Genomic DNA, 9,768 nt, shown 5'->3' on the forward strand with positions numbered 1-9,768 from the left:
ATGGGTCCCTCACACAGGCACACATATACTCACACCCAGACACAAGCACCCAAGAGCCTTCTAAGTCATTCAAGCCACCACACTCTCCTAGGGCAGCTCTGATTCAGGCCCTGAACTCAGCTAGGGGCCTCACAGCCTTGCCCACACATTCACATTCGCTGGCTCACTCAGTCACACTTTGGCTCCAAAGGGCTCTGCTTTGGGGCAAAGGACTGAGACCCTTCCCAGCTAAGGACCGGGCCAGTTGGGGGTCCAGTTCACAGGCACAACCTAGTCCTGCTCCCAGGCACAGCCATCCTTCCGCAAGTGTCTAGAACTATTCATCAGCCTGCCCCAAGTGCCTGCTCCATTCTAGAAGTAGGTCCTAGGCTATCAGGATGGGAGCCCAGGCTGCAGGACCTGCCTTTCCTGCCTCCATCATGGATGCAGCCCTGCATTATCTACTCCTTTCCACCTCCCTGCTCCTCTCTCTTCTTTTGCATCTGGTGGGTCTTTCTATATGCTTGGCTGCCTCTCTTCCTGTCTTCTTTCTGTTCTCTCCTGGGTCTCCCTGAGCATCCCAAGTCCCAGGACCCTGACCATCCTGCCCACTGGCCTCCCCATCCCAGGTCCTAGACATTGGCTCCCAGGGCCTCACAAAGTAAACAAGCCAAGTGCAACCGAGGGAGATAAAAAGGGGCCTGGGCCAGTTGGGGCTGGGAAAAGCCCATAAAGATAAAGCTGACAGCCCTCCCAGTCCTCCGGCCACGGGCAGCAGGAAACAAATCTTGCCCCACAGGGCTAGCGCCAGTACCCGCCTTGGGCCACGTGCGGGTTCTGAGCCAAGCCTAGGAAACCCGGAACACCCCACTCCCCACCCCTGGCGAGGGGGCACTGCTCCACACGGGGAGTTGCACTCTCTGGCCCAACACGCTGGTTCCAACTGTATCTGGGGTCAGCGGGATGGGCCCCCGCTATCGGCTAGTCCCAGGTGCGGCGGACCGCGGGGCCAGAAGGACGCGCCGCCTGGCGCAATGCTGTCTTGGGCACTGGGTCCTCTACGGGACACTTGTCACACCAGGAGCCATTCAGGTCCGCCTCTGACTCACGCCCGGCGCTCAGTCCTGTGCACGGAGCACGTCCGCGGCCGGCATCCACTGACGCCAGTCCCACGGCTCCGATCCTGGATGAGGGCAGCGCGGTGCTCTCCTTCGCTTCTTCCTTTTCTCTCCGCCACGGAGACACATCCCGACATCGCGACAACTGGCCCTCTCCCTCGCTGGAGCTCCCCGCTAATTTCCTTTTCTTCCCTCCGGGCTGGCCCAGAGTGGCCGTCCCCGTGGGTCCCCTCGGACCCCGAGCTCCCGGCGCGAACGAATTGCACAGCCGGGTTCCTCACCAGCCAGAGCCCGCGGCCCGCGCGGCCCGCAGCCTCCGTGCTCGCCCGTCCCGCGGACCCTCCGTGGACGCGGCCCGCCGGCTTGGCGCCCTTCTGCCCAGTCCGTCACTTTCAGCCAACTCGTTTTCTAAGGAGAAGAGCGTTTTATTTTTCACTCTAGATTACTGGTGATATTTTTCTTGCACTGGAGGAATTAACATTTTGTGTTATTTTAAATATTTTAATTATCTCTATTATCAGAGCAGTATTCTGGGCAGTTCAATGACATGAAGAATATCCTAGCACATAAATTATTAGCAGTTTTAATTTTTAATACTGTAAAATTAAAGTACTGGTTTGATTTGTTAATTCATCATTATTAAATATGTTGTTGCTTTCCTGTCCATCATTCTAGGGCCTCCTAGTACCTTAGTGATACTGTTACTAATAGGTAATTATTAGATATAGTATTCCAATAGGTCATTGTAATTTATTCTTATTTTAATTTTTATTCTGTAGCCTTAAAATGCTTCCGTTGCTGGCTCCTGGGTCTCTGTATTTTATCACAGTTTCAATAACTTGTTATTTACCATAACTTGTAATATTATTGTTCCCAATATTGACGTTACATTTCTTCACATCCTTTTAATACTTCTTGTTATTTTGTCATCATTTGTTTTGTTAGAATTGTTCACAATACTCCAGGTATTCTTCATCACGTTACAATATCTTGTTACTTTGTCATTATTTGTAATGTTACGATCTTAATTCGCTGGCTATTTTTCATCACATCATTACTGCTTGTTATTTTGTCATAATTTGTGATATTGCTGTAGTTCCTAATACTCTGATTATTTTTCATCACGTTGGTATGATACTTCTTATTACTCTATCATTATTTATAATGTTGTTGGGACTATTAATACCTTGGTAATAAAATGTCATATTATTCCAGCAATTCTTGTTGCTGTCTTTGTTTGTATTAGTATTGCTCTAATAATTGCAAAGATTTTGGTTAATATTTCATAATTCATTATAGTATCAATAATAAATTATATGATCATATTCCCTCAATACTAATAGTAGTATTTCTTTTAATAGTATTTTCAACTGTTCACCTTTTTTCCTACAGCTTTGTCATTTATTATTTATTATACTATTATTATTGATTTTAATACAATGGTTCTTATCACACTGTTCCTATATTTGGGGTTACTTTGTCTATAATCCTTTTAAATTTGCGGTTACAGTTTTCACTTGGTTGTGAAAGTAACTACTATTTTACTCTTGTTTTAAAGTGTGAGCACTGTTAGTTTTGCGGCTTAGCCTGGTTTATTTTGTGATTGCTCACATTTTGATAATTCTTGATCATCGATAATTATTTATATATAATGCTCCTTGCTTTAATTTTGACGAGCCTGTTGCATCAAAGGCTCTGAAGTCCGGGTTTCGGATCACACACTTCTACATCGATACCGCCGTAATTACCCGGGCCCTCTTCTTGGCCTTTCTTAGTCTGCAAACACCACTTTCAACACCACCGCTCCTCTTGTCACGGCTTAACCTCGTTCCTTTGGCGCTGGCGCTGTCGTTTCATTGCGTTTGGGTCCCTACATCCAATTCATACTGTTATTCAGAGGAGATGAGGGCTCGCGCCCCAAAACGCGGGGAGTCGGGCCGAGGTGGCAGCCTGATCTGAAGCACATCTCTCCACCCTCCTGCAGCCTTGCGGGTCCCTAAGGTTCTTACCCCGGTCCCGTTACTCGCCTCTTTTCCAGTTCATCCTCCACTGCCCTGCAGCCTAACCCTGGGCTCAGGGTGGCCCCTGCCCCGCACGCCCGGCTCACCCCCATCCCCGCCGGAAACCACACTCACCCTAACTGCGCTGCCACATGCGGAGGCGCCTGCGGCCCGAGGTCCACTGCAGGCTCGGGTCCGAGGGGCGCGGGACCACTGGGGCACCGACTCGGGGCCGCTGGGTCAGTGTCCCGCTGCCAGCCGCGCCCTCGAGGCCGGACACATCCCGGCTCTGGAGCGGGCCCTTGATCTCCGACGCTGCACTTTGGGGCCTCAGCTCCTCCCTCCCTCCTCCTCCGGGCCGCCAGCCACCCTGCAGCGACACGTCGCGCTGTCAATGTCTGTCGCCCCCCCGAGGGGCTCTAGGGTCCCTGCTCGCTACCCGACTGAGCCCTAGGGGCCTCTTGCGCTCCCACGTGCGGCGGTTTGTGTCTCCCAGGCCTCGGTCCTGCCGGTGCTGGGCGGGGCTGGGAGCCCGCCATGTAGGAGCTAGGGCAAGAGAGAGCGCGGCCGGGCCGGGCCGCACGGCTCGCACCGAGACTCGACAACCAGGACGGCACGCCCCGAGCGGCAGCGCGGCCCGCACACTGGGGCGCCGTGCGGCCGGCGCCGGGCGGGCCGAAGCCCACTTGCAGACAGCCGCCCTCCGCCCAGCCCCAGGCCGCGGGCTCGGCGCCCGACACACTGCCCGGGACCGCTCCCGGCCGCACGCAGCCTGCGTAAGCCCGCCCGGGGGCTGGCGCGCATGCGCCACAGCCTCACTCGGCCACCGACCATGCCCCTCACACATTCTCACACCTACGCGCTCCGGCCCGCGCGCTCCTGCTCCCGGGCTCCCGGTGCGGGCGCGACGGCCAGGGCGCGGCCCCTCTGCTCACCGGCCGCCTTGCTCGTCCGGGCCTGGAGGGCAGCGGTCGGGGACCCGGCCTGGCGCGCCTCGGAGTCGGCCGTGGAGGTCACGGGTGAGGGCAGGCCCTTCGCTCAGGCCCCGGGGAGGAGGCCGGGCGGCCGGGCCTGGAGCGGCGGCGGCGGGGAAGTGCTGGGCCGGCTTCTGAATCCGAGCCGAGGCCCGGGCTTCAAGGTGCCAGGGCTTGGCAGAGTCTCTGGGGGAAACTGCGGCGAGGGCCAAGACTCCGCCAGCAGCCTCAAAATCCCAGAAAGCTGAGGAGGAAGTCCAATGCCTGCTCCAGTCTAGGAAGCTTAGACCACTGCGCTGGGAGCTCTCCGGCCACTGTGCCTCAGAATGTGAGGCCCCCTCGCTGTCTAGACCTCCCTGCCTGGCCTCTGACTCTCCACTCCCTCCGTCTCCACTTACTTCTCTTTCTCTGTGTCTGTCTGTACCTTGCCACAGTACCCTTCAGCTGGACAGGCAGACAGACCCATGTGGACCTTCGCCCATGTCCGAGCCTCACAGTCTGTCACATGCCCAGAATATTGAGGCAAGGCTAAGTCTGCCCACCAGAGTCCCCTATCAACAGGATTCCCAGATTAACCTCTTGGTCCTCAGCATGGGCTGCGTCCCTCCCTCCACTGGTGTCCCCAACAGTTCCAATAAGCGTCTGTTCCTTTCCAGACTTTTACCTCAAAGTCAGATTGAAGGGAACAGGACAGGGAAATCTCTTCCCTGGGTGGATCTGTCCCTTTTCTAATGCTAGGCATGGAAAGCCAGCATCAGTGCCTCCCCCACTATCCTGCCCTCAAAGGTGGAAGCAAAAGACCAACTCAGAAAAGCCAGCTGCTGCTGTCAGGAGCCTGGACCCACAATGTGGCCACTGCTCTAGAACCCCTATTACCCTCAGCAGTACCAGATTCCGCTACCCCATCTTCCCTTCACAATTTGTCTCATAGAGTCCCAAACCAGGAAGGGGAAGTAAGGTCTAAGGGATGGAGAAGCTTAATCCTCCTCCAATCCTGCCTTCTCCTGGAGTGGAGAAAGGAAAGGCCCTGGTGTTTCAGGGATGCCTGGGGAGTCATGTTTCCTGTGTTAGGGAGAACTGGATAACACGTCTCAGCTTCTGCTCCCAAGCCCCCTCCCATGCCTTCTCCAACAGCCTGTAGGGAAATCCCTTGCAAATAAATAGTGTACAGACGCACCAACCAACTACTGTGTGGAATGGTGAACAGGGAGGGCAGTGAGTCACCAGGTACCATGGGGAGACTACATTTAGGCCAGACTCCAGAAGGAATTGGTTGACAATCATTGGAGGTAGTTCATAACGAGACATTCTAGAGTTGCTCTTTAAAGAAACTAGAGTGGAGACTTTCTATAAGTGCAAGGCTTTCTGGAGATTCACAGGAGATACTCCAAATCAGTATTAGCTGGTTCTTTATGACATGGAGAAATGAGACACAGAAGGGATAGGCAAGGGTTTGGCGATGAAAATGGAGGGGCAAACCAGCTAGCAAGTAAGAGAGAGAGGGAGGTTGTGTATACACATCCTCCATTAGTAGGAATTCTTTGTTTCATTGATTCTAACACACACATTTCTTTCCACATTTTGACATCTCTGAAATGGGGATGCATTTTAGGATCAATTGTAGTTTAATGCATTGCAGTGTTGTAGTTTAATTAGTATTTTTTTTTCTTAGTGGTACATAAAGTAATAGAAAGGTGTAGTATTTGTTGATAAATGGCCTATGGAGAAAAGAAAAAGACCAGTGGTTTGTTTGTTGTTGTTTTCCAAAATGGATTTGAAGAGTACAAAAAATCTCAACTAGCTAAGTGAATAGTTGACCATCTATCACACAAACTTGTGTTGGCTTAGGGGAAAGCCCTCAGGTTGGGTGTCAGGCTTACCTTGGTTTTGAAACCTGGCTCTGAATCCTGGCTCATCATTCAGCAGCTACGTGACCTTGGGCAAGTCCCTTAACACTTAAATAAAATGGAGATGATCACGCCAAGCTACTAGCTTATTGTGAGGTTTGACTAAGTTAATGCATGTAAATTCCTGGCCTGTGGTAGGTAGTTAATAGGTAGTTCCCAAGTATTTCTTTTTTTTTTTAAGATTTTATTTATTTATTTGACAGAGAGAGAGAGACAGCCAGGGAAAGAGGGAACACAGGCAGGGGGAGTGGGAGAGGAAGAAGCAGGCTCCCAGCAGAGGAGCCCGATGTGGGGCTCGATCCCAGGACTCTAGGATCACATCCTGAGCCGAAGGCAGACACTTAATAACTGAGCCGCTCAAGTGCCCCCCCCCAAGTATTTCTAAAATTATTTTATACCACCTCTTTTCCAAAAAGGCTTGAGATGGTTTATAACCAATATAAGCTAATAAAAACACAGTAAAAAGATGAAATAGGATTAAGGAAAAATGAGTAAGAATGCATGCTATCACCAAGTATTGACAAAGTTGCTATAATTGAGAGCAAAATCTGGCTTATCGGCAGCAGGGTAAAATGGTCGTTTTCCACTTCAGAAGTGTGGAAACATATTTCTTTGGTGAAGGGTGGGGAACAAACTTTCTCTTGGCCCTAACTTTTACTTACTTATTTATTTATTTATTTATTTATAAAGATTTTATTTATTTGTTAGAGAGAGAAGGGAGAGCACAGAGGGAGAGTGAGAGGGTAAAGCAGACTCCCTGCTGAGCAGAGAACCCTAGATCTGTGGACCCTGAGATCATGACCTGAGCCAAAGGCAGCCGCTTAAGCTACTGAGCCACGCAGGCGCCCCCAACCCTAACTTTTAAAGTAGTTTCTCATGTCAATTTTTATTCTATGTCTGTGTAGTGTCTTACCATTTACAGAGTGGTTTCATAGCTACTATCTCATCAGATGCTGTATTAATTCCACGGTATCTCCATTTTATGGATTCATGCATCCAAAGTAATATTTCTCAAGTGCTTACTATGTGCCAGACACATAAAAAGGAAAGGCCAACTAACTGATTAGTTTGTTAGTTCTATCAGTTAATCAACTGACTGGCTAACCAGTTACTAACCACAAATTCACTGATGAATGACCTGCAAACTCTTACTAATTAATCACCTAAATAATCAACCCAAGGGGAGCAGGGGCCGCAGGATAAGCGGAGAATCCCAGTCAGTGCAGTAAAGTGGCTTGCTCAGAGGCGAGGGGAGCTTTGGTTGGAGTTGATTACCTGGCTCCATAGTGTGGTGAAAAGCAAATTACAATTTTTAAAAAAAATTTAGGTTTTTGGAGTATTTAATAAATACCAATGTCAAGACCCGCCCCAGACCAACTGAGTCAGAATCTCTGAGGATAGGATCAAAGTTGAAAATCACTGCTGTATGCCAATCATGGACATCCTGTTCCTTGCTTTCCTGGTTTCCCCTGTGGCTAGGAGTGGTCACGTGATCCAATGTTGGCCAAGGAGACCTAAACAGAAGACTGGCGGGAAGAAGGTCGGGAGGGAATTTTTTGCTTTCTCAATAAAGGGGAAGACATAATCTTTTCTTCTAACAATGAGATCCCTGGAATTCTCACCCTCTAGAGACCCTGATGCAAGGATGAAGGTCAATATACTAAGAATATCAGAACAAAAAGAAGGAGACTGATGGCATCAATAAGCAGGTAAACCAGTGCCAGACTGCTTCTTGTAAAGTGAGAAAAATAAGCCTATTTCTTGACATCATTGTTAGTCTGGGTCTCTGTTACGGCCAAATACACTCCAGAGGTCCCAACTCTGTGCTGAGTGAGTCCTTAGGCTCTCCATCATGAAAGATACATATCTGAATGTTTGTGTGTATCCTTGTGCATTGGCACATACCTTCCTGTTCAAATCCAGGACACAAAATCCCTCCCTCCACACCCCTTTCCCAGCCATACTATTTAGTGTGTGCTATGACCTAAGGCGTGGAGTCCTTATTAAGTCCCCCAAAAGGAAAGGATGGGTGAGGCAGCGGGGAATTCACTTGTCCCCTGTGGCTTTATCCCACTGTGTCCCCAGTAGCCCCAAATGTTGGTTCTAGATTTTCCAGTCCACATCCCGTTAGGATTCTCAAGCTCAGGACAACTGGGGTGGGAGGAGGAACTTGAGCTCATTCTGGAAATTGGAGGATAGAGCAACGGGAATGGGTAGTAGGTGGCAGCTGCTGCAGGTGCTTCCCCTCATACCCCAGGTGCAGTTCTGCTCACCTGACCTCTCACACTGGCCTCCCAGGCCTTCTCCCACAAAGAGAATGAAGAAGCTTCCAGTTAGAATAAATTGAGGACTGGGCTGGCCTGATCCCTGACCTGGGTGAGGTAGGCTGGCCTGAGCCCCCTCAAGCCTGAGGACAGGGGCAGTGATTTACCACTTACCAGGTGAGTCCTTCCTATAACTCTCGGTTGAGGCACTGCAGAGATAAGGGATGAATGGTCGGATCTGGGTTTCACGCGGTCAGGGCTAGCAGTCTAGGCCTTCTGTTCCAGAGTCCTTAGCCCTGGGTAGATTGTCAGCCTATCAGACTTTCTCCCCCATTATGTTACCTGCTCCTGCACTGCCACTTCTTTCCATTTCCTCCAATACAACTGCTCTGAAATACACACTTACCTTACTACCTGTCTGAGGAAGGTATCTCTACTAGTGTTGGGTTGGGTAAAAAATAGGCCTAAGGCAGAGAATTCATTTTATTATCCAACCCCCCTTTTCTTTCGGCCTCTTTCTCCTTTCTATTCTTCCTAAGCGCAGACTATCCAAAACTGGGTTCTTGCAGTTTTTTGTATTTGGGTCCTCCGAGAGTTTTTTTGAATGGGGGGCTGGAACAAATTAGGACTGTCTAAGAATGAGAGAGTATGTGAGCTATGGGCAAGTCCTTGGAATTTGAAGTTAAAAAACCTGAATTCAGGTCGTCAGCAGGCTGTTTACAGAGGGACCTAGAACATGATTCACTTAAAGCCTGTTTCCTCATCTGTAAAATGAATTTAATAGTAACAGCCACCTCAAAGGGTAGTAGAAAGGATGAAGCAATATCACATAGATAGAAGGGCCTGAAGGTCTCACAACAATAGCTAACATTTATTGAGCCCCTACAATGTGCCTGGCATGATTCTAAGAGCTTTATTCGGCTTACCCTCATTTCAACCTTACCAAATTATCAGGTGGGTACTATCATAGTCCCCATTTCACAGATGAAGAATTTGGGTAATATGCCCAAGATCATACAACCAGGAAATGAAGTCAGGATATGAACCCAATTAGTCTGAACCTCCAGTGCCCATGCTTTTAAATATACTGCTCCATGATCATTTAACTTAACTAGGCTCATTTCATTTGTTAAAGAAGGATAACAGTACCTCCCCTATGGTGTTGTCAAAGTGTATTATACTGCCTGACACATAATAACACTATTAGCATTATTGTAAATAGAACTTGCCCAAGGTCTCATGGTTAGTAAAGAGGTCATCTAAGATTCCAGAACCCAAGATCTTAACTATCATTATTGTTCATTTTCTAAAACATTAAATACCTACCTACAGACCAAAGACTTAGTCATCTCTCTTTAGACTCCCCAAAGAAAGACATAGTACAGGGGCACCTGCGTGGCTCAGTTGGTGAAGTGTCCAACTGTTGATCTCAGCTCAGGTCTTGATCTCACGGTGGTGAGTTCAAGCCCCCCCCCCCCAAAAGACATAGTACATCCTTCATGGTCCCAGGAACATCATGCTCTGTC

This window comes from Ursus maritimus, unplaced genomic scaffold (genome assembly GCF_017311325.1).
Source record: "Ursus maritimus isolate PB19 unplaced genomic scaffold, ASM1731132v1 scaffold_24, whole genome shotgun sequence".
Classification (NCBI taxonomy): Eukaryota; Metazoa; Chordata; class Mammalia; order Carnivora; family Ursidae; genus Ursus; species Ursus maritimus.